Source organism: Macrobrachium nipponense, chromosome 22 (assembly GCF_015104395.2).
Source record: "Macrobrachium nipponense isolate FS-2020 chromosome 22, ASM1510439v2, whole genome shotgun sequence".
Taxonomy (NCBI): domain Eukaryota; kingdom Metazoa; phylum Arthropoda; class Malacostraca; order Decapoda; family Palaemonidae; genus Macrobrachium; species Macrobrachium nipponense.
The window spans coordinates 65,935,079-65,961,837 of record NC_087213.1 but is presented as its reverse complement, the minus strand read 5'-3'; the positions used below and the strand labels follow the sequence as shown (position 1 = coordinate 65,961,837).

Below are 26,759 nucleotides of genomic sequence, written 5' to 3'. Positions count from 1 at the left end.
GTCCCGTTGCTAGGTAACCAATTGGTTCCTATCCTCGTAAAAATATCTAATCCTTCGGGCCAGCCCTAGGAGAGCTGTTAATCAGCTCAGTTGGTCTGGTAAAACTAGGATGTACTTAACTTAACCTAATGGTTCGGTTTGTGCATTAACGAAGGTCGTTCATTAATTAATGCAACATAATTTTTTTTCTCGGCTAATTTTCGTTTAAGAAAGCTGAGATTTTGTGATCGACTTCCTTAGCTATGCTCGCGTTATGTCATGCATCTTCATTAATTTCCGACTGACAGCTGCTCTGTAATCAGCTATGAAAAGGCTGCCTGTGACTGGGGTACGCTCTAAATTGAGAGCAGCGTTAGAATTCCTCTTGGCGGAGAACCAGGCCGTCACAAATATTCACAGGTGATTGCAGAACGTCTGCAGAGACCTGGCTTTGGGTAGAAGCCCTGTGAATCGTTGGGCAAAGGATCTATCGTCAGAAGGAAAAGGATATCTGTCTGATCTCCCGCGCCCTGGTCGGCCGCGCACAGCTGCGAGACGCCTGCAATGGCGGAACGTGCGGACAGTTGAGGTGATCGGCGGATCACAATCAAACTGCTTGCTGCTCCACTTGACATATCTGTCGGTAGCGTCTTCACAATTGTTCACAAGTTAGGGTATTCAGAGGTTTTTGCCCGCTGGGTTGTTCCTCGCGTTCCGCCATAGCAGGCGTCACCGTCGAGGGCGCCGGAGATCAGACCGATTTCCTCTTATTCTTCTCCTTGTGATAATGACACTTCGCCCAACGATTCACAGTGCTTTTATCCACTGCCAGGTCTCTAGAAACTATGCAAGCGCTTGCGGATAATTGTGACGGTCTGGTTTTTTCGCCAAAAGGAATTCTATCCTTGCTCTTTGTTTAGAACGTACCCCAGCTAGAGACGCCCTTTTGATAGCTGATTATAGTGCTGCCGTTTATCGGAAATGTAAAAAATGCATGACACAATGTGGGAATGTTAAAGGATATCGCACACAAGATTTCATTTTTTTTTCTTTTTAATTTTTTTTGCGAATATTGGCTGCGAAAAATGCGTATCACTAGTTGAACTCCCCTCGTATCTTGGTTATTATGTCCGAAGTCTCATTCAACATTTTTTCTAATGATAAGCTACCAAGTGTTTAGAAACTCTTAGATTTATTCATGTATATAATATTATTTACTCCTGCACATGCGGAAATATAAAGACAGACAGACAGACATTTGCAACTATTCTATGCAATACATGAAAGTTTACTCACAGTAATTTTTCATAAGGGGAAATAAAAAGATTTCTGTCCTTCACTTCTGACGAATGGATGTCCCCCTCTTCCCTTGTCTACGTTTTGACGTCACTGACCCTCCTGCCAAAGTTTTCGCCCGGTTCTTGCAACGTGTTGTGCGATGAGCTGTCTATGATTACTTTACGATACGAGTTTTTTTTCAATCATTCTCAGAGAAAGAACACGTCTTGTGCAAGCGCTTCAGTGGCGTGGTCGGTATGGTATTAGCGCGCCACCTCGGTGGCAGCGTGTTCGATTCTCGGGCATTCCATTGAGGAGTGAGAGATGCGTCTTTCTGGTGACAGAAGTTCAATCTTGACGTGGTTCGGAAGTCACGTAAAGCCGTTGGTCCCGTTGCTGCATAACCCCTGGTTCCATGCAACGTAAAAACACCATACAAAGAAACAAGCAATGTCTTGTGCATTGTAGATCTCTGTCTGCGCATTCTACTTTGGCTTCCAGCCTGACGTTTGTTTTTTCTTTGTATTATTTTTGCGAACACAACACAGAATAAGGTTCTGTTAGATGGGGCGCCGTATGTTCACTCTCTGGACCTTCTTTTGCGTAACCTCATTATAATGAAGCAAGATTAAAAGTTTGTTATGGCTAAAGTTTTGAAAACAATTGTCACATCACTTTCACTTTGTTTGAGTTTTTGTACAGCCCTCCACAGGGACGATTCCTTCTCCGGCGGGTCTTGTACTTTTTCAAAATAAGGTAAGTGTGAAGATTAGTGCCATGCCCTCTAAACCTCGATTTCTAAGTGGTAATTCTAAGATTGTTAAGCTGGTAAAGTGTGTCTTGTCTTGCAATTTTGAGGCTAGATGGTATTCAGTATTAAACGACGACAAGATAAATGTAAAATGTGCAACTTATAAATCTGTATAATGTCTCCAAGTATTGTAACTTAAATGGATACTCTCATCATTCTATGTTGTAGCCATCTACGTTGTGATAATACCTTTTAAGAGCGGTTGTCTTGTGTTTTCTCATGCTGCAATTCCGAGATCATTGTTCTTCTGGAGTCCGTGCACTAGGGAAGACGAGGTGAAAACGTAAGGGACTGAAACCTACTATGTACGAGTATATTCTATCCTCGTGGACTTTCTTGCTCTTACAAAGACATTTTTAAAATTTTGTACCTTTTTTTCAGCTTTGTCTTTAGTTTTCTGCTCAAGTTTTCAAGATATAGAATTAGTTTTCTGCTTTTCCTGAGTGTTCAAGAATAATTCAGTTTTCTGCTCTCCCTAAGTCTGAATTCAAGACAGTGGTTTAGTTTTCTGCTCTTCCTACGCCTTCAAGGCAGATTTGGATACCGAAAAAAAGTCTGCCATAGAAAATTAACAAAAATGTTCTTCTTTAATGTCGGCCATAGGAAACGAGTAAGACGATGTTTCATATGCAATGACTTTTATCATGTTTTCTGTTTTGAAAAACTGAGATGAACAAGAGGAACAGCAACAGCAGCAATGGCGATGAGGGACATTGTACAAAATGTACAAAAGTTAAAATGGTTGATTTATGCAGAACGAAAAACTTATATTGGTCCGAGAGTCTTGCAATCAAAGAGGCTTTTAACTAACAATGATTAAAATTTGAAAGGAATGTTGTGATAGAATATTGTTGGAGGGCGTCTAGTACGTTTTCCAAAAGGCAATTACTGCCTTAGAGTTCAAATCAGAGCACCTCCACGGTTCAGTGATTTTTACCTTTTAAACCTCCTATTAGGAATTTTTAAATTTAATTTTTTAAGAAGAATAATAGTCTCGTGTGCCACAAACTTAAATAACTAGTAAAACGAAACTTTTTGTATTTTTTTTTGATCGGTTAATTGATCTCTCACTTGACTGTGCAACTTGTTTCAGTTTTTTTTTAAATGTTCATCGAAGCTAAATTTATATATTTCTACGATGATGCAAAGACATGAATAGTTTATGATCGGCGACTCCCATCCTGATGAAAATAATTGGCATGACGACCACTTGTTAAGACGAATGAAAATGGAAGTCACGTGTTTTGTCAAGTTTAGGCTGTGTTACCTACCACACACACACACACACAGAATTCGTGTGTGTGTGTGTGTAAGAGAGCTGGAGACAGACAGTGCAATTGTGGGTATGAGAGGGCGTGTATGTGTATGTGAGAGAGAGAGAGAGAGAGAGAGAGAGAGGTGTGGGGGGGTGGGGGGCAGCGGTTATAAGTAAGAGGGCGGGAGAGAGAGTTAGTGGGAATGTGGGTATGCGGGATGTGAGTGTGGGCATACGTATGCGAGAGAGAGAGAGAGAGAGAGAGAGAGAGACGGGGGTAGTGATGGAGGATGACCTGTTATAGGACAATAGGATCTCTGGTGTTCCAACGAGGGACGAGATCGTAGAATCTTCGTGGCGAATTCCCTTTCACTGCAGGTGATTTTTAGTCTTGGTGGGTCATGTTTGGCCGAGGGTATGTTCAGCTATTCGTCAGAACCGCCTAATCGGACGTTTCAATCACGCTGGCCGGGTTCGAACGTGGTTGGTGGGGAGAGAGAGTAGAGTCGAAGTAGAGATTATTTTCTATATGTACTGTTTTAGAGATTTAATATACCGTTCTCCTCTCACTGAAGGTTTTGAGTATCGTATTGGTTGTTCTTTTTCAAAATCAATACTTTACTAACCTTTAAAGGTATAAGCCACGGAGGAAAGTGAAACACGGGAGTAGCTGCAAGATCTTTCGACTCACCGTCCTTTACTTAGCTTACTGACTGACATACATGAGAAACGGAGAGGGCAAGGAAGGGACGTATAAGTGACAGATATGGATTATAAGATTTGTATCTAGAATCCAACGCACCTGGAGAATTAGTAACCTTCCCAAACGAACATAAACATGAATATAATTTTAAGAAGTTTACAAAAAGATTAAGTCCAACTGCTTAGACACAGGGACAAGACAATTGAAGGATAATACAGGGAAGCAACTAACCACATTCAGACCTTTGGTAAACAAAAACTTATTCACAAAACATATTAGACATACAAATACAAAGAAAATAGTACTGATATTTATTAAACTTGCAAAGCGGGAAACTGTGGGCATTATTGACATATCTTAGTTTTTCTTCATTCATTACCAATGGTATGTTTGTTTTGGGAACTGCTAGCATTACAAGGCGGACATCTTAATGATAGTCTAGCACCGTAGTGGACACCAGTATCTTTTTCTTTTTTTTTTAATCACAGTTTTCACATTGGCCAAGCATTTAACTTTTGTGAACCGCTGTCCTTTCTTCAGCTAGTTTTGACATTGACCAGTTTACATAAATTAATATTGTCCAATTTTCCTTTCAGCCCTGAATGACCACGTAGGTCCCAGTGATTGGCCATTGTCCTAAATGTTACATTGCAGCTCCAATTCAGTAAGACTGATTGAGCTTGGCAAAGGGCATCTCTGGAAAAGGAGGGAATGTTTGTGACATTTGTTGCTTCGAGTAAGAGGACATTTCACTAGGTTAACTTGGCAACTCTGTGGGCGGTCTGTGTACTACTGTACCTTGAACGAAGTATATTATAACTTTTATCCCTAGTGTATCAGTTATGTGCTAACTTAGCAACTTCCGTGCTCCTGATAATAGTCCAGATAAGGTAAAATAGCTAAGCTTAAGATCATTAAAATACCTCACGAACTTGATTCAGTTCTAACAGCGAATATTTTCAGAATTCACGCTCGGCGCGCGTTAGCCTCTGTGTGTGTGTGTGTGTGTGTGTGTGAGCTTGCGGGCTTGCGTGTCAGCATTACGGAATGCCGAGTGAATAACAATGATCAGAAAGTACTGTTCTGTGCAAGATTGCCATTGTTGCTGAACAATAGGTAAAACTCCTGCCATTAATTCAGCAGAGCCACAGATCGGATTGCTATGGACTTTCCCTTTCCTTCTCGAGGTGAATCCGCACAGTTAAGCGTCTCGCATTTGAGATGGTTTTGACGTCATTTGTTAGGGTCTCCTACTTCCTTAGAGAGAGAGAGAGAGAGAGAGAGAGAGAAATGAGTTTTTTTTTTTTTTTTTTTTTTTTTTTTTTAAATCTCAAAATGCGCTTCAAGTGTTTAAGGGAAGATGGCTCCCCCTCGGTGTGAGTTTGCTAATGGTGATTATTATCCCTTTTATCTTTTATTCTAACATTGTAATATATCCAACGGCATGAAGGTATTTTCAATTCATCCAGAAGATAGTAGCAATGAGAGGTCAGCAATAATAAAATAATGTAGAAATTTAATGATGAATTTATGACTTAAATGTTAACTGCGTCAGTATAGGAGCTCTGAAGATTGAGGGCACATACTATATTTACAAATATAGGCAATGCCTGACCTACATAAGAACGTTATGACTTGGCAAAAGGAGAGAGGAAAAGAAAGGGAGAATTGACTTAGACGAGGGTTGGGCTGAAGCTAGGAGAGAGAGAGAGAGAGAGAGAGAGAGGAGAGAGAGAGAGAGAGAGAGGGGGGGGGGGGGGGGGATCTGGGGATGTGGCAAGAAGCTATGGCACAGTAAGGGACCTGAACGGAGTACTCTTACGTAACAGTTGTCTAGTTCCCTATGCTGCCGAAGTACCTAGATTCTTCTAGAATAGTTTTAATCTTAGACATGATTTTACAGCACACATACAAACATATATACATAAATGGATCAATGTATATATTTAGTATACATGTGTGTATGTATGTGTATACAAGCCAACAGAGAACAGACTCCTTCGCACATATAGTCACGTTGGTTTGTTTACCACGCGTTAGAGTAGACTTTCTCTCTATGGAGGGACGAGTCACACTCATGACTGGTTTTATAATCGTCTTTGTTCGAGCTTGTCAATGGGACTGTCTACGAATGTGTGCCTCCCTTTGCTGCTGGAATTTGATGCTGTCGGAATTAGTTGGGAATTTCACTGTTTTATTCCATTGCTGCTGGAATTGTATTACATCGTCATCAGAATCTCCGTTTTGTTACTTGAATCTAGAATTTAACATTTTACCAGTCATATTTCATCGTCAATGGCTCTTTCGTCGTTTTGTTTAATTTTCATTGCAACATTCGTCGCTTTTCAATTACCGTCAGAATGTCATGTTTTTTTGGTCACCAATAGAATTTTGGCTTTAGTTTTCCTTGTCGAAATGTTCACATTTTATTTCCATTTTTTTATTCCATTCGAAATGTTCACATTTTATTTTCCTTTCGTATTCCTATCGAAATGTTCACATTCTTTTCTTCCTCTTGAGTCAATCGTTGCAAATGTTCAAATTACTCTGTACATTTACACCCAGAATCAGGTGTCGAAGATAGAGAAATTCCAGTTAAGTCATAAAATCAACATTTTGTTAATTACTAGCTTCCAGCAATTGACGAAACCTGGTAACATTTACGTAGTAGGTTGATGGTAACCTTGCAGAGACGAATTGCCAAGACCTGTTTTCGTATCGGTAGTATTCAACCAGCTCTCTCTCTCTCTCTCTCTCTCCTCTCTCTCTCTCTCTCTCTCTTTAAATTTTGCATAAAGTATGGACTGCATCCTACCTGACCCAGATTTGGTGGGTACAAAGCCCACATGCTTTATAGAGATATTTTATAAGTGATTATAGGTATATCTTATTTAGTCTTTCTCTGACGTAAGATATAAGATTCTTGAGGCTTTTTTTAACTAGTTTTTATCGTGTCTCTTGATCTAAGGCTACGGAAGCTTCACTGTGGTTAACCCAACGTTTATAGATATAATCATTTTAAAAGATCCTTTTAAACTGAGTCCTCTTGACTTGCCTAAAAAAAATTTAATCTCTGAGCGAGGTTCTTGGAACGTGACTTGTTTCTGGAGTAAAATATTGCCCCAGTGCTTTGGCAAGGTCGTATTAGAAGTGGCAAGTCACTTCCACCACTGCCATCTTGAATTCAAGATGGCGGTGCTTCTACTCAAGACCACCAATGAGAAATATCTCTTCCAAAGAGATACAGGGAAAGTAGCTGTTTAAGCCGGTTGAGCTTTGGGAATACCCTCCTAACTAACACAAAGCGCCCCAGTGACGTGATCGGTATGGTCTTGGCCTGCCACCTCGGTGGCCGCGAGTTCGATTCTCGGGCATTCCACTCAAGGGTTAGATATGTGTATTTCTGGTGATAGAAGTTCATTCTCGACGTGGTTCGTCAGTCACTTAAAGCCGGTGGTCCCGTTGCTGAATAACTACTGGTTCCACGCAACGTAAAAGCACCATACAAACAAACAAACCTCCTAACACAAGCATATACATACTCAAGTAGTAGCAGCGCTTCTGAGTTCGCTCACTGTGTCTTGTTATCAGTTGCTTATGCTTTCTTGTATTGCTTGAATTCAATGACCAGCGACTGTGGAGGTTTGAAAACCACATTTGCAATTCATGGAGACAGTACAGACATTCCTTCACTCGCCATAATCAGTTTTTTAAACTATTCCTTTGTTTTTGAGATGTTAATTTTTTTGAGATGTTAATCCTTTTTTTGAGATGTTAAAATTTTGTATATCTTATTTTTTTAACACGATCTTCTCATACCTACGTTTAAATAATTATTTTCTTGTGTTAATAAACGTAAAATACGCGCACGAATAGCTAGTGATAGGCGTATGTATGTTTAATGAAAGCGTCGAGTGAAAGGACAAGTTCACTTTCAAATATTTGTCGTTTATAGCATAATCACCATCTACTATTTAGGCAATTTATAGCACTTTAGGATCCACAGGGTTTCCAACATCTTAACATCCATCAAAATTGTGATCTGCCCTCCTTATAAAACTCTATGGCTATTAACAGTAATGGGACAAAAAATTAATTTAGAACTTTGGTAGAATTATACAGATCAAAATAAACTGCCTCCTTTGAACTTGTTATCAAAGTTTTGTTTGACAAATAAGACTTGATGAGACGAAGCATAAACAAATGCAGGCAGGAAGCATTATTGATAATTACGGAGAAAGCAGCGTTCAGGGACAGGAAGGTTATTTTTCTTGCCTCACTCACTGTCAACAGTAGTATGCTGCTGTGCGGCGTAAGCATGGGCCTGCAGGCGGGCTCTTGGCTAAGATTTTGGATAAATGCAGATGTAGAAGCTGTGTGAAAGTTTTGTAAAGAAATTTATTTATCTAACAAGTTATAATAGCTTTTTAGCATTTTGATAGAAATTTAATATTTTAAGAAAGCGCCTCGGTGGCGTGGTCGGTATAGTGTTGGCGTACCACCTCGGTGACCGCGAGTTCGATTCTCGGGGATTCCACTGAAGGGTTAGAGGTATGCATTTCTTGTGATAGAGGTTAACTCTCGACGTGGTTCGGAAGTCACGTACAGCCGTTGGTCCTGTTGCTGAATAACCACTGGTTCCATGCAACGTAAAAACACCATACAAACAATATTTTAAGAACTAGTAACATATTTTTACTAATATATATTATATATTCCTTTTTAATATCCAGTTTTCATTAAGTTTGTACTCCCGTAAATAATACACACACAACCATTGACCATAATCATACCTCATGATGGGGCTGAATGACCCTTTGGGTCCTAATCCCCTGTGTCAGAGACCTAAATCTCATACATCCATCTATTCTTCTTACCTCAGTCAACGGGCAATAAATTGTTCGGGTGGTGCATGTCGTGCAAAGTATGGGATACGTGGAGATACGTAGAAATAGCGGTGTAAAGGTTAGTGTAGATGACAATATGGGATCATGACATTATTGATATATAGTTTGGTCATGTGGATGGAATGGAGGGCAAATGTTTGGTGAAAACCTGTGTATAATTTGGGAGTGTCAGGAGGAAGGAGGCGAGGGCGCGCGAAATAAAAGGTATTTGAAAGGACGAGTCTGGTTAACCAGGAAATACTCAAAATCATGCAAAATAGAGGTAAAAGGCGCAGTGTAAGTATGTATGTTTGAAGGGGCTGTGTTTTAGATGTGTGAATATGGTATAATAGGTCGTGCATTCTCTGGGAACAGCCCTGTTGGGAAAATTTATAATATATATATATAAATTATATATATATATATATATATATATATTTATATATATATATAATATTTATATATATATAAAAATTTATTTTATATATAATTATATATTTTATATATATATCTATATATATTATATATATATATATATATATTTATATGTATATATATATACAGTGGTACCTCGTTTGTCAAACGTTTCATAAGTCGAACTTTCCGTTTTTCGAACAAAATTTTCGAGAAAATTTTGTATCGTTTGTCGAACAAATGCTTGTATTTCGAACTGACCGATTGATTATCTAGTTTATACTTGTATTCGATGGACTACTGGGTCGTACAAGTTAAACTGTATACATTTACAATATATAGTTTAATGATGATAATATTCGACAAAATACATTGAAGTATAAAGCATTTAATATAAAATTTAGCTTTCAATATAACATTTAGCATAAAAGAAGTATAAAATCGTACGTAACCACGGTGACGTCACGCCCAGCTGACTTTAGATTGAACGAGGGAGCGTTGATATGTTGGGGAGAGAAAAAGAGTTAAAATATTACTGTATGTATGCAAAAGCAATAACAATTCCCATAAAAAAGGAATTTCTCAATAAATTTAACGTAATGATAAAGTATGAAAACAATCAAATACAATAAAAGAAAAGCGCCTCAGCGGCGTGGTTGGTATGTTATTAGCGTCCCACCTCGGTGGTCGCGGGTTCGATTCTCGGCCATTGCATTGAGGAGTGAGAGATGTGTATTTCTGGTGATAGAAGTTCACTCTCGACGTGGTTCGGAAGTCACGTAAAGCCGTTGGTCCCGTTGCTGAATAAGCACTGGTTCCATGCAACGTAAAAACACCATACAAACAAACAATAAAAAAAAAGTCTTAATTGAGCCAGTGTCCAGTGCGCCGAGTGAGATGGTCTAGTTGAACAATATAAAGAGAATAGTAAATGAAAGAACAAAGCTTTTGACAGTATAATTTAGCACAAATGATTAACAAAATTATTCGTCATTGCGGTGATACACAGCTGACTTGAGGTAGAGGGAGGTATCGTTTTTATTTTTTAGGAATAATGAATGAATGATTTTAAGTTATCATGCGTCGTGGTAGTGTTGAGGAGAGAAGAAGAGGCAGTAAAATCTTTACTATAATATGTATGTAAAAGCAGTACCAATTCACATACAAAATAAAATTTTATTTCACAATAAATTGAACGTAATGATAAAATATGAAAACAATCAAATGCAATACAGAAAAAAGGGGGAAAAAAAGTCTTAAATGAGCCAGTGCTAGGTGTGCCGAGTGAGACGGTCTAGTTGAACCAAGGTCTAGAGAATATAAAATCTTGTCGTGCGCATCTTAAACTGGGGCACAGGATTAAACGGCTAGGTGCGTGACGTCACAATAACCGCAGTCAGGCCCCTTAACCTATAGCAATCCTGCCTTTATTTTTTTTTTTAATTTTTTTTTAATTTTTTTTTTCTAAATACTCTAAGCTATTCGATAATAAATGAATAGTCAGATGTGGGTTCTTCATTCTACTATGTTAAGAAGAATAATTATAAGAGATCATTAGAACATTTTCGCCAAATAGCATTGAAATTATAGAAAACCTACCTTTGCTTTCTTCTTTTTATCCGTTATCAATGACTATTATGTTTCCGAAGGAAAATAATAGTCAGAATGAAAACTATATCTTAATATATTAAATAATCATGAGCGAGTTCTAAAGAACATTCTAAACAATAATATAAATATATGTCTCAATTACACATTTAACAGATCTCCATAAAATCACATTTTGGACATATATAGCTATGTCTCTAACTTTTTCAATCTAGGCACCGCTTTTCTGGAACTACTAATGTGTCTGTTCAAATTTCGAATTCTAAAAACTGTATGGCATGGAACAAAATATTTCGACTTCTGAAGTTATTTGGTTGTGACTGCTATTGTAACCGCTAATTTAATTATCGTTACTTTTAAGGCTGTTAAAACATTTTCCTCCCATGGTGAAAATCAAACATCCTATTCATACATTTCAAATGATCAAGAAACACTAGGTTTCATTAGTTTCCCTCCACAAAAGCTTATGGCACCAATCTTTGTGTCATCTTCCTTTGTTACTTTTTTCCTAAATGTTCCAGTTGTGGAAACTTGCGAGCAATGAACCCGCCAACATACGGCATCTTCCCATGTTTGTTCTTCAACTTCCTGGTCTTTGAAGTCATCACTTTGATCATCCTTATTAAATACTGGTAAGCAAAATAAAATTGCTGATATACTGGGTTCTTTCTCAAGGGAATTTCCTTCGTCTTCAAATGATGCTTCTTGCTTGTCAGAGACGTGGGAAAATGAGGCGGATGTTACATTTTTACTGGTGCAGTTTTAAACGTTGCTCTTTGAGCTTACAAGTGTGCTGTCTTTTCCTAAAAGGTGGGCTCTGAGACGATGTTTAAATGCAACTGGTGATGGGTGCTGATCGTAAGCTCCCATTTGACTTGTGCAACGAAAAAAATGCCCAATCCCAGCCTAATTTAGTCTGCAATTTAGAGTATACGTCTTGCCAAATTTTTATTTTGCCATTTTCAGCAAGTTAGATAAAGGATAGAGCATTGTACTTTTCTTCACTTTCATTTCTCTAGCGGTTTTATTCATGTCTTGAAAGATTTTGTCTTGCATTTACAGGTTTAGTCACGCAAGCATTTCTTTATGATTTTCTACCTGTTGGCAGTCGAGAATAAAACGGATCAAACTATCTATCAACAAGCCGAGTGAAATGGCTTGTAGTTTTCCAGTCCTTCTCTTCAAATATCCTTAGTTGTCGAAGTGATCAAAAGATTTTTTAAGTACTTTTGGACAGCGGTTGCACAGCAAGTTTAACTTTCATTCGTTGCATACCTATAATAACATTGATATGTTTTTCAGAAAGTTTATAAGCTGTAAGAAGATCACTTCATTCCTCTTTATTAGCTCTCTAACTGGACCATTGTGAGCGTATGTACCATATACAGTTGCCTTAAAGTGTTCCTTTACCCCATCCCCTTCTGTTTCATGAAAATGGTCTGGTAACGCAGCAGTGAAGCCTGTTTGTCTTGTAACGACGGATGTGAATGGTTGAGATATTGATACCAATGCTCATATTTTCTAATCACTACTGTAGACAATGTGTTAAGGATATTAATGATATAAGAATAATAGTTTACATTACCAGTGAATTAAGTTGTTAAATATATAGGAAAATCGTATAATAACAGAATAATAGAAATAGCAATGGTGAAAATCATATTCAGTGCTGCTTACTAACCATAATCGTCAACCTTTGTTCCATTCAGGTGTGGCTGCTGCAGGCATTTGCTGGGATCATACTTTTGTCCATGGTAGATCATTATTTAGTGTCAATTTCACACCCTCACAAATATTGCTGTGTCTTCGTGGAGGGCGACACAGCGATATTAGTGAGGGTGTGAAGAAAGTTATTGAAGTCAAACTAAATGTTACAAATATCTCGTTCAATATTTAAAATTTCCCTCCACGTGTGACCTAACAAAACATCAAGAAGAAATCATCAATTGTATTTTCATTTTTATGAAATAAACTCCACGATGATCATTCGCAGAATAGTGAGGTTCATATGAGTTCATGACAACTATGGTGGTAGTTCGAGAATTCATCGGTTGTCAAAGACCCACTTTACAATGGAATTACAACCGAATTACCCTGTGTAATGTAATTAAGTGCTTTGTAAGGTATTTCACTTTTAATACTGAATATTTATATGTATACAATTAGCAATTTGACCTTGCAACCAGATGCACCTTAAATGGGTAGATACATAGAAATAAGAACTTGATTGAATTGCTTTTGCTTTCAGTATTCGTCAGCTTTTGATTTTATTTCTTTACATTTAACTTAAATGGCTAAATTTCTCCCCTCATTTGAGCTGGTCCTTGATCATAATCATTGCTAAAAAGTAAAACACCCAAGCTTTTTGTAAATATATAATTATGAGTTTTCTTTATTAAGATCAGCTGGTTTCATAAATGAATTTATAGCACCTCTCTGAAAACTATGAAGTAATACACAATTGCCATGTTCAGTGTTTTTCACAACCATAATTTCGTATTAGCCTTTGTTATAGGACTCAAGTATTACTGATTGATTGAAGCTATATGTACTTTTTTTTTCAAATTTCTATTCTTGTAAAACTAGAGAGAAAAATTAAAGTCTACTAGAATGTAAATAACTACTTACTAGAGGCAGCATTGGAGCCTCCATGAATGTAGATCACTACTTACTGGAGGCAGCATTGAAGTCTCCAATGGGTGACTTAATGCCTTCCACTCCAGTAAGTAATGTATCTGGACCTGGAGACTTCAATGCGCCTCCAGTAAGTAGTGATCTGTGACCTGGAGAATTCCAATGCCGGCCTTCCCAAGTAAGTAATTGTGATCTGTGACCGGAAGACTCCAATGCTGCCTCAAGTAAGGTTAGTGATCCTGTTGACTGAGGAGACTTCAAATGCTGCCTCCAGTAAGTAGTGATCATGTTGACCCTGGAGCTTTCAATGGCTGCCTCCAAGAAGTAGGTGATCTGTGACCTGCGGAGGAACCTTCAAGCCTGCCTTCCATTAAAGTAAGTGATCTGTGACCTGGAGACTCCAAGTGCCTCAAAGTAAGTAGTGATCTGTGACCTGGGAGAACCAATGCTGCCTCCAGTAAGTATGATCTGTTACCTGGAGATCTTCATGCGCCTCCCAGTAAGTAGTGTTCTGTGACCTGGAGACCTTCAATGCTGCCTTGCCAAGTAATAGTTGATCTGTGACCTGGAGACTCCAATGCTGCCTCCAGTAGTAAGTGATCTGTTGGACCCTGGAGACTTCAATGCTGCCCGTCATAAGTCGTGGATCTGTGACCCTGGAGACTTCAATGCTGCCCTCCAGTAAGTAGTGAAGCTGTGGACCTGGGAGACTTCAATGCTGCCGTCCAGTAAGTAGTGATCTGTGATTCCTGGGAGACTCCAATGCTGCCATCCAAGAAGTAATGATCTGTGACCTGGAAGACTCCAATCTGCCTCCGTAAGTATTGATCTGTGACTCCTGGGAGAACTTCAATGCTGCCTTCCATAAGTGCTTACTCTACATTCCTGGAGACCTCCAATGCTGCCTCAAGTTAGTAGTTATCTGTGACCCTGGAGACTTTGCAATGCTGCCTTCAAGTAAGTAGTGAATCCTGTGACTCCTGGAGACTTCATTTCTGCCTTCAAGTAAGTATTGAATCTGTGACCTGGAGACCTTCCAATGCTGCCCCATTAAGTAGTGGATCTGAGACCTGGAGACTTCAATGCTGCCTAAAGTAAGTATTTCTGTTGACCTGGAGACTCCAAATGCTGCCTCCAGTAATAGTGATCGTGACCTGGAGAATTCAATGCTTGCCTCCAAAGTAAGTAGTATCTGTGACCTGGAGATTTAATGCTCCTTAAAGTAAGTCCAGTTATCTGTGACCTGGAGACCTCAATGCGCCTCCCAAGTAGGCTATCTCCATCCCTGGAGACTCCAATGCTGCCTCAAGTTAAAAAATAGTCTGTGACCTGGAGAACTTCAATGCTGCCTCCAGTAAGTAGCCGATCGTGACCTGGAGACTTTCAATGCTGCCTAAAGTAAGAGTTATCTGTGACCTGGAGACTTCAATGCTGCCTCCCCAGTAAGTAAGCTATCTACATTCCTGGAGACTCCAATGCTGCCTCAGTAAGTAGTTATCTGTTGACCTGGAGACTTCAATGCTGCCCTACCAGTAAGTAGTTGATGACGGGAGAATTCAATGCTGCCTCCAGTAAGTAGTGACTGTGGACTGGAGATTCAATGCTGCCAAAAGTAAGTAGGATTTCTGTGACCTGGGGAGAATTCCAATGCTGCCTCCAGTAAGTAGTGATCTGACCTGGAGGACTTCAATGCTGCCAGTAAGTAGTTATCTAATCCCTGGAGACTTCAATGCTGCCTCCAGTGGATTCTGTGACCTGGAGATTCAATGCTGCCCAGTAAGTATTTATATACATCCCTGGAGACTTCAATGCTGCCTCCAGTAAGTAGTGATCTGTGACAGTGAGACTTCAATGCTGTCTCCAGTAAGTAGTTATCTACATCCCAGGAGACTTCAATGCTGCCTCCAGTAAGTAGTTATCTACATTCCTGGAGACTCCAATGCTGCCTCAAGTAAGTAGTGATCTGTGACCTGGAGACTTCAATGCTGTCTCCAGTAAGTAGTTATCTACATCCCTACGGACTCCAATGCTGCCTCCAGTAAGTAGTGATCTGTGACCTGGAGACTTCAATGATGCCTCCAGTAAGTAGTTATATACATCCCTGGGGACTCCAATGCTGCCTCCAGTAGGTAGTGATCTGTGACCTGGAGACTTCAATGCTGTCTCCAGTAAGTAGTTATCTACATCCGTGGAGACTCCAATGCTGCCTCCAGTAAGTAGTGATCTGTGACCTGGAGACTTCAATGCTGCCTCCAGTAAGTAGTTATCTACATTCCTGGAGACTCTTAAAATGCTGCCTCAACTAAGTAGTGATCTGTGACCTGGAGACTTCAATGCTGTCTCCAGTAAGTAGTTATCTACATCCCTGGAGACTTCAATGCTGCCTCCAGTAAGTAGTGATCTGTGACAGGGAATACTTCAATGCGGCCCAGTAAGTAGTTATACTCCTGGGGACTTAAGGACTGCCTCCAGTAAGTAGTTATCTACATCCCTGCAGACTCCAATGCTGCCTCCAGTAAGTAGTGATCTGTGACCTGGAGACTTCAATGCTGCCTCCAGTAAGTAGTTATATACATCCCTGGGGACTCCAATGCTGCCTCCCAGTCCAAGTAGGTGCATCTGTGAACATGGAGACTTCAATGCTGTCTCATAAGTAAGTTATCCACATCCCTGGAGACTTCAATGCTGCCTTCCATGTAAGTAAGTGTCTGTTGACCTGGAGACTTCAATGAGCCTCCAGTAAGTAAGTATTTATCTACATTCCCTCAGGGGACTTCCAATGCTGCCTCCCAGTAATTAAGTGATCTGTGAACCTTGGAGAACTTCAAGATGCCTCCCGGTAATTAGTTATCTACATTCCTGGGACTCCATGCTGCCTCCATTAAGTAAGTGATCTGTTGGATCTGGAGACTTCAATGCTGCCTCCCATAAGATAGGGGTTATCTACCTCCCTTGGGCCCACCAATGCTGCCTCCATTAAGTAGTGATCCGTGATCTGGAAACTTCAATGCTGCCTCCAGTAAGTAGTTATCTACATCCCTGGGGACTCCAATGGTGCCTCCAGTAAGTAGTGATCTGTGACCTGGAGACTTCAATGATGCCTCCAGTAAGTAGTTATCTACATCCCTGGAGACTTTAATGCTGCCTCCAGTAAGTAGTTATCTACATCCCTAGGGACTCCAATGCTGCCTCCAGTAAGTAGTGATCTGTGACCTGGAGACTCCAATGCTGCCTCCAGTAAGTAGTGATCTGTGACCTGGAGACTTCAATGCTGCCTCCAGTAAATAGTTATCTACATCCCTGGAGATTCCAATAATGCCTGCAGTGAGCAGTGATCTGTGACCTGGAGACTTCAATGCTGCCTCCAGTAAGTAGTTATCTACATCCTTGGAGACTCCAATGCTCTCTCCAGTAAGTAGTGATCTGTGACCTGGAGACTCCAATGCTGCCTCCAGTAAGTAGTTCTCTACATCCCTGGAGACTCCAATGCAGCCTCCAGTAAGTAGTTATCTGTGTCCTGGAGACTTCAATGCTGCCTCCAGTAAGTAGTGATCTGTGACCTGGAGACTTCAATGCTGTCTCCAGTAAGCAGTTATCCATATTCCTGGAGACTTCAATGCTTCTCTCCAGTGAGTAGTTATTCATATACATGGAGCCTTCAATGCTGCCTCTGGTAAATAGTTATCCATATCCTTAGAGACTTCAATGCTTCTCTCCGGTAAGTAGTTATCCATAATCCTGGAGACTTCAATGCTTCTCTCTAAGTAGTTATTTACATTAATGGAGACTTCAATGCTTCTCTCCTGTAAGTAGTTATCCATATTCCTGGAGATTTCAATGTTTCTCTCCTGTAAGTAGTCTACATTAATGGAGACCTCAATGCCGCTCTCCAATAAGTAGTTATCCATACTCCTGGAGACTTCAATGCTTCTCTCCAGTAAGTAGTTATCCATATTCCTGGAGACTTCAATGCTTCCCTCCAGTAAGTAGTTATCCATATTCCTGGAGACTTTACTGCCTCTTTCCTGTAAGTAGTTATCTACGTTCATTGAGACTTCAATGCTTCTCTCCAGTAAGTAGTTATCCATATTCATGGAGACTTCAATGCTGCCTCCAGTAAATAGTTAGTTATCCATATTCCTGAAGACTTCAATGGTTCTCTCCTGTAAGCAGTGATCTATATTCCTCGAGACTTCAATGCTTTTCTCCAGTAAGTAGTTATCTTTATTCATGGAGACTTCAATGTTCCTCCCTAGTAAGTAGTTATGCATATTTCTGCATATCTTCCTCTTTCCATTGATGCATTGTTTTGTAAACTGGCCCACCTCAAAGTTTACCCAGCTTGATTAGCTGTCTAATAAGGGTTAAGTACTTGTCCATATTTCTGGAGACTTCAATGCTCCTTGCTCTTCAGTAAGTAGTTATCTATATACCTGGAAACTTCAAAGCAGAACAGTGTTTAGTCTCTATTAAAACACATCAAATATATTGTGGCTTCAGATTAAATCATCAAGGACACAGAACCCTAGACTAAGTTAATGAGTCATTCGATGAGTGTCCTGCTCAAGATGTAGGCCTAGGCCAAGGTCAGAAGAATCTAGCCTTTTAGTATTGAAACCAATGACATACATTATATAAATTGTGGCCTTGGCCTAAATTTTCGAGGGCTGAAGACAAAGAGACTATGTCAGTTTCTGTCATGGTATTCCGATGTCAGACAAAGGCCTAGGTTAAGGCCAGAAGAATCCAGCCCCTTGGTCTCTACAGTACTTTCAGTGCAGTGTGTGTATGTAAAATGTCTTTCACTTCTCATATGTAGGTTTGGTTGGCGTTGACTTGCTTAAGATGTTCATGATTGACAGGAAAAGCACCAAAAGAAGGAACAAAAAGTTTGTGCATCTTGTTGTTTTACTTTCAAAAACACTTTCATCTCAATTATATCCTGAGCTGTCAGAAAACTTTATCTGCATCTTATAAACATATATAATAAGTTGTAACGGATTTCATTGCTTCGAAAGGAAAATTAAGCTTGGTGAAATGCCAGCCAAATCAAATTTACTCAGAAAATTAAATAACAGGTTAATAATTTGTAGAAGCCTTTTGGCTACCACGTTAAGGGCAACACTAAATTCTGTTAGACCAAAGTACTGCTGCTTTCTAATTATGAGGCGAATGAATGAGTTAGGTGCTATGACCAAACCAAAACCCCGTCCCAAAAAATTCAAGAACAAGAAACAAGATATTACAATATCAAGGGTTGACCTTTAAGCAAAGGCGAACAGAACTTATTAGACTGCAGTTCCAGAGCTTTGTAAAAGAAGGGGAAAGGGAAATATCATGGTATGTGGACTTTGAAAATTTTAGGATAATACTGAATTTTTCCTACACCACATCTCGTGAGGAAGTGACCTGGCGCGGGAGGTTGCAGGGCTTACCCTGACGATGGAGGGAGGGTGGGACTAGAGGATAGGTAAGGGACGGGGGGGGGGGGGGGGGGGGGGGGGGGGGGGGGGGGGGGGAGGGGGGGGGGGGGGGGGGGGGGGGGGGTGGGGGGGGGGGGGGGGGGGGCTGGTGGCTGGGAGAATCAGTTGTGGGGGAGCCGTTGTTTGAACGGACTCATTTAATTTGATCCTAACGATAAGGAAAGCAAAAATCGACACTGATGCTCTAATCAGGGAAGGGTCAGGATAATACAAAGCTGCAATTACTGGAATCAGGAACAATGCTTGTTAAACATGATAAAGAATGAATAACAATTAAAGTGGATGTAGCCAAATGAACTACGTGTTCCCTTCAAGATTAGTTTGGTGCTCATTTTCACACACAAAAAACTAATCAAATTCAGTTTCAATTAAAATTTTATTAAAAATAAAAAAATAAAATTAATGGACAAGGACGCAAAAATAGCAAAATGTATCTTGAATTCATTGAACTGACAAATCCACGGGATCATAAATAGTAGACAAATTCGAGACTGAAGCACAAGAAATCCAGTCACGAATCCCACGAGACGAAAGGCTGACATGAAAACTCATATCGACAGCAAACTATTTCTTTTTATCCACTCTTGGGTTGGTATATAAGGACCATCAGGGTGATTAAGGTGTGTTGTTACTCGGATGACCCGAGTTAAATACTGGCCAGAGAAATTTCCATCTAGGCTACTCTGGTGAGAAGTGGCTCGAATAAAGAACATGCATGAGTGACAACACACTAGATACATTAGTTCCTTTAAACATCTGGTGGTTTATAATTTTCCCCGAAAGCCTTCCCTATCGTAACCTGTCTGTGGCTATCATAATTGCCTTTATGAAATTATATTTATAGGTCTTGGTATTTGCGGTTTATAATTTCATTACTTTATAAATAGATGGATTGTGTAAATCCAAAGCGTATTTCCATTCAAATAACGTTCTGAAATTGACACCTAATAATGGTCTACCTGGCATGAACAAAAGTAGGATCCCAGCAAGCGCCTGCACAGCCACACCTGAATGGAACAAAGGTTGACGATTATGGTTAATAAGGACTGAATATGAATTTTACCATTGCTATTCTTATTGCTCTGTTACTATACTATTTTTCTATTTGTTTAGCATCGACTTAGTTCACTGGTAAGGTGAACTATTATTCGTATATCATTAACATATTGTCTACAGTAGTGATTAGAAAATATGAACATTGGCATCCAATAGCTCGACCATTCACATCCGTCGTTACAAGACGTACAGGCTTCATTGCTGTGTTACCTGACCATTATCATGAAACAGAAGGGGACGGGGTACCGTATAGGAACACTGAGGCAACTGTACCATCCGGCAATATAAATCCATGGTCAAGAGAATTATTTCTAAAAAGCTTAACTTGAGGTAGAGCATCCGCAAACACGTATTGTATTTGCTGTTGTCCACTGGATTAATAAAGGACCTTCCTCGTGGTAGCCTAAGGCGAGGTTGAGTTGATGTTACGCTCTCGACCTGGCAGAAGCTTATTTTGGGTCAGCGCTGACAAGACCTCCTATACTCTTTGGACCTTGAGTTGAACAATATTAACAAAATAGTAAATGAAAGAACAAAGCTTTTCACAATAAAACTTAGCACAAATGATTAATAAAATCATTCGTCATTGCGGTGATACACAGCTAACTTAATGTAGAGGGAGGTAGCGTTTATATTTTTTAGGAATAATGAATGAATGATTTTAAGTTATCGTGCGTCGTGGTATTGTTGATGAGAGAAGAAGAGGCAGTAAAATCCTTACTATAATATGTACGTAATAGCAGTACCAAATCACATAAAAAATGATATTTCACAATAAATTTAACAATGATAAAACATGAAAACAAATGCAACACGGTAAAAAAAAAACGCTTGCTCGAGTCAGTGTTCGGTGCGCTGAGAGAGAGAGAGAGAGAGAGAGAGAAGAGAGAGAGAGAGAGAGAGAGAGAACGGCTCTGCTTACCATTGACTAATTTATTGGCTGATCTGGATGATTATTCCCCCATTTCTTTCACTTGCACTCTATCTGCCCAAATCACTTTTATTTTTGTTACGGTAAAAAACCAATCTAGTGATAATTGCTTTTTACGATATTTTTGCTACTGTAAAAGTAACTCAGCTCTGTAATAAACAAACTGGCGCCGCTTTCAGCTTCTGCCTCATGCCTTCGATTGTTTGTTTAAACGCCTTCCTTGTAAAAAGGAACCATTTCAATGTAAATTCAGTATTTATAGGAAACCGACCACCAACAACTTAACTTACGTTCATTTCTTCTCAGGCCACCATCTTAACATAAAAATATCAATTTTTTCTTCTATGTTTTTACGAGCATTGCGCATTGTCAGTCTACATTATTTGCATCAAGAAATTGAATACATAAGAAAAATAGGGAAAGATTTATGCTATCCTTCACATATATTGGATATTTGTTATAATAAAGCCCACGGAAAGTTTTGTAGTGTAAGTAACACACAGAAAGAAAATTCTAAGAACATTCTCAGTTTGCCTTATTTTAACGGATTTGAAAACATTAAATCATTGTTAAAAGCTTTTAATGTCAACCTTGTTTTTTCCTATAATAACACACTAAAAGGAATGTTAATAAAAAATGGCCCCAGAGAAAGCAACAACATATATAAAATTCCATGTATGGATTGTCCCTCATTTTATCTCGGACAGTCTAGCAAAGTCCTAGAAGTAAGGCTAAGCCAGCATAAATATTCTGTAAAAACTGGGCAAACATCTAATGCAATATTCATTCATTTAAGTGAAAACAACCACCAAATAAATTGGGTTGGTAGTTCAGTAATTGCAAGGTCAAGAGATGTCTTATCACGAGATCTTTTAGAATCTGCTTTAATACAACTTACTTTTCATTGTAATTTCAATGTTAGTCGTGGCCTTTTTCATTTAGACCCTTGTATTTGTAACATGTTTAAGAATGACCTCAAAGATATAATTAATGACTTAAATAAATAAAAATCAGTTGCCTTAGATTTATCTTTGTTGTAATATATGTCTAACATGTATTGTGAATATGTATTGAGAATATCGTTTTGTTTACCAAGTTCTGAATAGCTGTCACTTATAATCCTGTAATTGTCTTGTCCTTGTATCCGAGATGATTGTCTTAAACCTTTAATTGCACCCATTGTTTATGCTTGTTTGGGAAGGTTACTCGTCTTCCAGGTGTGTTGGATTCTAGGTACTAATCTCTTTATAATCCCTATTTGTCAGCTATACGAATCTTCTTGTATTGTCTTTTCCCTCATTTATGTCAGTTTCTGCTTAGTAAAGGACGTTTAACGTCGAAAGGTCTCGCAGATCCTCCTTCGTTTATTTTTCCTTCGTGGCATATATCTTTATTTATGGATTTATCATGTTCCTAACTTTCGTGATTCAGTTATACATATATGTATATATATGTGTGTATATGTGTGTATATGTGTATATATGTGTATATATGTGTATATATGTGTGTGTATATATATATATATATATATATATATATAGATATATATATATATATGTAGGATGTTTCCATATGACACATATGAAAGTTACTTGTATTCCCGCCAAAATGTGTTGAAGGCGGGAGAAATTGAGTCTCGGGCTTTCTCGCTGGAGAAAGCGTGGCCTCAACATTGTCACGTTCACTGCTGCTCATCATGTAGTATTGGATTGCGTGAATATACAGCTACCACCATATTGCTCGTGTTTGAGTATACCGAACTGCTTACAATATATATATATATATATATATATATATATATTATATTATAATATATATATATATATTATATATATCAAGAAATAATATATATTATATATACATACATACATACATACATACCATCCTCCATGTAAGGGCCCCGACTTCTGTAACCTTCAGGAGCGTCCGTCACACCACTGTGCATATTGCACGTCTGAGCTTGCAAGGTGATCCTAGCAACACCACCTGCTTGCGGTGATTGCAACGTAAAAGAACAACATTGCATTTGTTCCTGGAAAAGTTTCTGCTGCACATAATTAAGAAATCACTGATTCAGGGATCAATATAAAATCCAGTGACCTACGACGAACCCGATCACCAAAACCCGAATTCGTCTAAAGCAGGGGTTTTCAATCTTTTTTCTTTTTTTTCACCAAGTACCCTTTCGGGTGTTATTAATGTCAGTAATGTACCCCCTCCACTTCGTATAAAGAAAGCAAAACAATTGTAAAAAAAAAATTCCATTGTGTATAATTCCAAGATCTGTGCTGAAGGGAAGTAAGTACATAATTCTCCTGACATAACCAGTACTATTGGAGAAACAAATCCACATTTATGTATATGTACATGTAATATTTAAATTTAAAACTTTAAGGATAGCTTTCGGGAATCTGTTCGGTTCCCCTTATCAATCTCTTATCAGATTGATAAGGGGAACTGAACAGATTCCCGAAAGCTATCCTTAAAGTTTTAAATGTAAATTTATGTACATTTACATAACTGGATTTGTTTCTCCATTTGAAGACTCTGCTACTATGAGGATTTTTTAATAACCAGCATTATTGTAAACACAAAAAAATCCAAAATTTTTTTTTGTTTTATATTATAATTATTTACCCGTTTCTATGCAGTAAATTTTCAAGGTTATGGTACTGGGCTGCAAAAACCAAAATACATTATTATTATAACATCAGCAGCAAAGGGAGTTAATGAGATTGCTGAAACTGTTTTACCTCAGCTAGCCTATTATAGTCAGTCGGGTAGCAGTTTTTGCTGAAGCCGATCGAAAGCCGGCTTCCACATTCATTCGAGACCTTAGTTTTGATTCTATGACAAGTAAGCTGGAAAAGCCATTCTCACACAGATACTACGTTGATGGGAAAAGCCACTGCGAACGGAGAGGCTCTCTGCGACATGTGAATATGATATGGATATCTTACACCAGAACCTGACTAAAGAGAAGCTATTCATAAGTTCAATAAACTCTTCCTTAACAGCATCATTAACAAAAGCAACATCTGTATGGAAAGGGGGTCTCTTTACCTTCGTTTCCTTCAGACACAACAGGAAAGTATCTGTCAGTTTCATTTGCAGTGAGTTTGTTTGTTTGATGTATTTATGTGGCATGGAACAAGTGGTTATTCAGCAACGAGACCAACGGCTTTACGTGACTTCCAAACCACATCGAGAGTGAACTTCTATCACCTGAAATACACATCTCTAACCCCTCAGTGGAATGCCCGAGAATCAAACTCACGGCCACCGAGGTGGCAGGCCAAGACTATACCGATCACGCCACTGAGGAAAGGCAATCCACTCTTATAAGCTTACCATCTGAACTACAGTAGAGATGTCCTGCCTGTCAGCAAGAGGGCGGCCGGACCCCTAACCCTATCAACCGGTGGGGAGCGCCGCCTACCTGCTGACAGACCCTTGGCGTACCACCTGGGATACGCGTCCCCAGGTTGAAAACCCCTGGTCTACAGGCTACAGAGTAATGAACGAGGTACTCGTAAATAAATGATGAAAACAAGCAAAAATATATATAGCAAAGCGCACAATGCAGCTTGCGTGCAATACATCTGTCGTGGTAAGTCTTGTTTATATTTACTTTTAGATTTGCCTTCTCACAAATTTTAGCCTTGGAGCCCAGCTGTTATGGGGCTAATCTCAACAATTTCGGACTATGGGAATTCACGCCAAACTGAATTCAATTCTCACGCTTTGATTTATTTGAAATGAAGGTCCTATTCTCGTGGGAATAACTGTTGATCTCTCTCTCCCTCCCTCTCTCTCTCTCTCTATATGACACACACACACACACACACACACACACACACACACACACACACACACACACAAAGAGGATTTACTTTGGACTGAAGTGTTATTTGTACGAGAGGTTTGTAGCCCCAGGCACCGCCACTTGGATGACCAAGTGGCTTATGCTCTGACAGCGTCCCCGTCTGTATTTCTTAGTGGTCACTTGTATTGGCCGGGTACGATGTTAATCAATTCCGCTGAGTGGATGCCCAGCGGTATAGCGACCGAGTTATAATAGTAGTACCATGTTTTAGTTAAGGACCTAACTGCTTACACTAACCATGTTTTCCTGCACATTAACTGGCTTTTACGTTTTAATCTTTTGATACATAACCAAGGCAGGATGGTTGGGGTTCAACATCCGTCTTTTCAGATGCGTTTTGCATTTTTGGAGTTTCTATTTGACTTAGGCCATCTTTAGTGGCGAATATAGCTGTCGTATTTCGGAAAATTTCAATTCAGTAAATGTCTGCAACCTGGGATGTGTTATTTCTTTATTACTAAGGTAAAAGTTTCCTATAAAGTCTTGGGTGCGAGTTCCCTTGCTTGAGGGTATTTCAAAAGCGCAATTTTTTATTCCCTTTGGAGTTGTTCTACTTCCCCCCAAAAGGTGCGTTGGACAGGCTGAGAAAAAAAAAGTTTCAAGGTAAATTAACAGGGCAGTGCTTTCTTTCCTCTTTACTCAGTCATTAATTTGTTCTTCGCGTCACTAAAAAATTTCTCAAATATCAAATCCACCAATACTCTCCCTCTCGAGAACCCGTTGATTTGTTTGTTTGTTTGTTTATATTGTGTTTTTACGTTGCATGGAACCAGTGGTTATTCAGCAACGGGACCAACGGCTTTACGTGACTTCCGAACCACGTCGAGAGTGAGCTTCTATCACCAGACATACACATCTCTCACACCTCAGTGGAATGACTGAGAATCGAACTCGCGGCCACCGAGGTGGCAGGCAAAGACCATACCAATCACGCCACTGAGGCGCTGACCCGTTGATTTGTTGGTACTGCGAGTCTCTCTCTCTCTCTCTCTCGTTTTTTTCCTTACCATCCTGTTGGGGTAATTGCTCCATCATACTAATGGTATTGGCAAGGTCCTTTAAATATATTTAAAGGACCTTGGGTATTGGTAAACTGAAGTAACACTCGTATCATGCCGAGGTGAAAACGATCGTGGTTTCACAATTTATGAAATTAATTGCCATGAAAATGCCATCGCCTTAATAGGAAATTCGGACTAAAGATTTTCCTGACGTTTGAGCGATGTAAATAATCTTAATATTTTTTATACTTTAAGAGCTCACAGATATGCATTTCCTGAACAGCCTTGTTTATGGTTATTTTACCAGAATCGGATCCCACTCTAAGCTGTAGGTCCCGTTGCTAGGTAACCAATCTGTTCGTAGCCACGCACGTAAGAATATCTAATCCTTCGGTCTTGTTAAACTAAGATATACTTAACTTTTTGGAACTGGTGTTCTCTCGTTACGAGAACAAGAACGATAGTTTGGGTGCATTAACAGGCGTGAAACTATTTAATACGGTTGTGTTGGAGGTGATAGGGGACTGTCCATAGAAAAACATTTTGTTCTGAGTTTATGAATTTTTTTCTGTGATATTTAGCTAATGGAAAACCAAAATATTTCAAGTATATATAGAATTGCCGAATTCCTTTTTAAAAATTGATTTGTAATGGACTGATTTCCGACAATTTTTCTCCGCGATATCTACAACTTAAAAGTATTTTTCTCACCATTAAGGTTTTTGGGATGTGCTCTATTTTCATTTTTATCATTTTGAAATTTTAATGTCTTAAAGGTAAAAGCAACAATAATCTAATGATAATGTGCATCATGGTCACCTTAATGTTGCAAAG

General features: G+C 39.2%; 1 long non-coding RNA gene across 3 annotated transcripts in view; it reads left to right on the top strand.

The window, feature by feature from the left end:
* The window catches only part of LOC135198763 (uncharacterized), a 53,964-nt gene that overhangs the window by 13,701 nt on the left and 13,504 nt on the right, over positions 1-26,759 (top strand). The gene's annotated exons all lie outside the window — the stretch shown is intronic.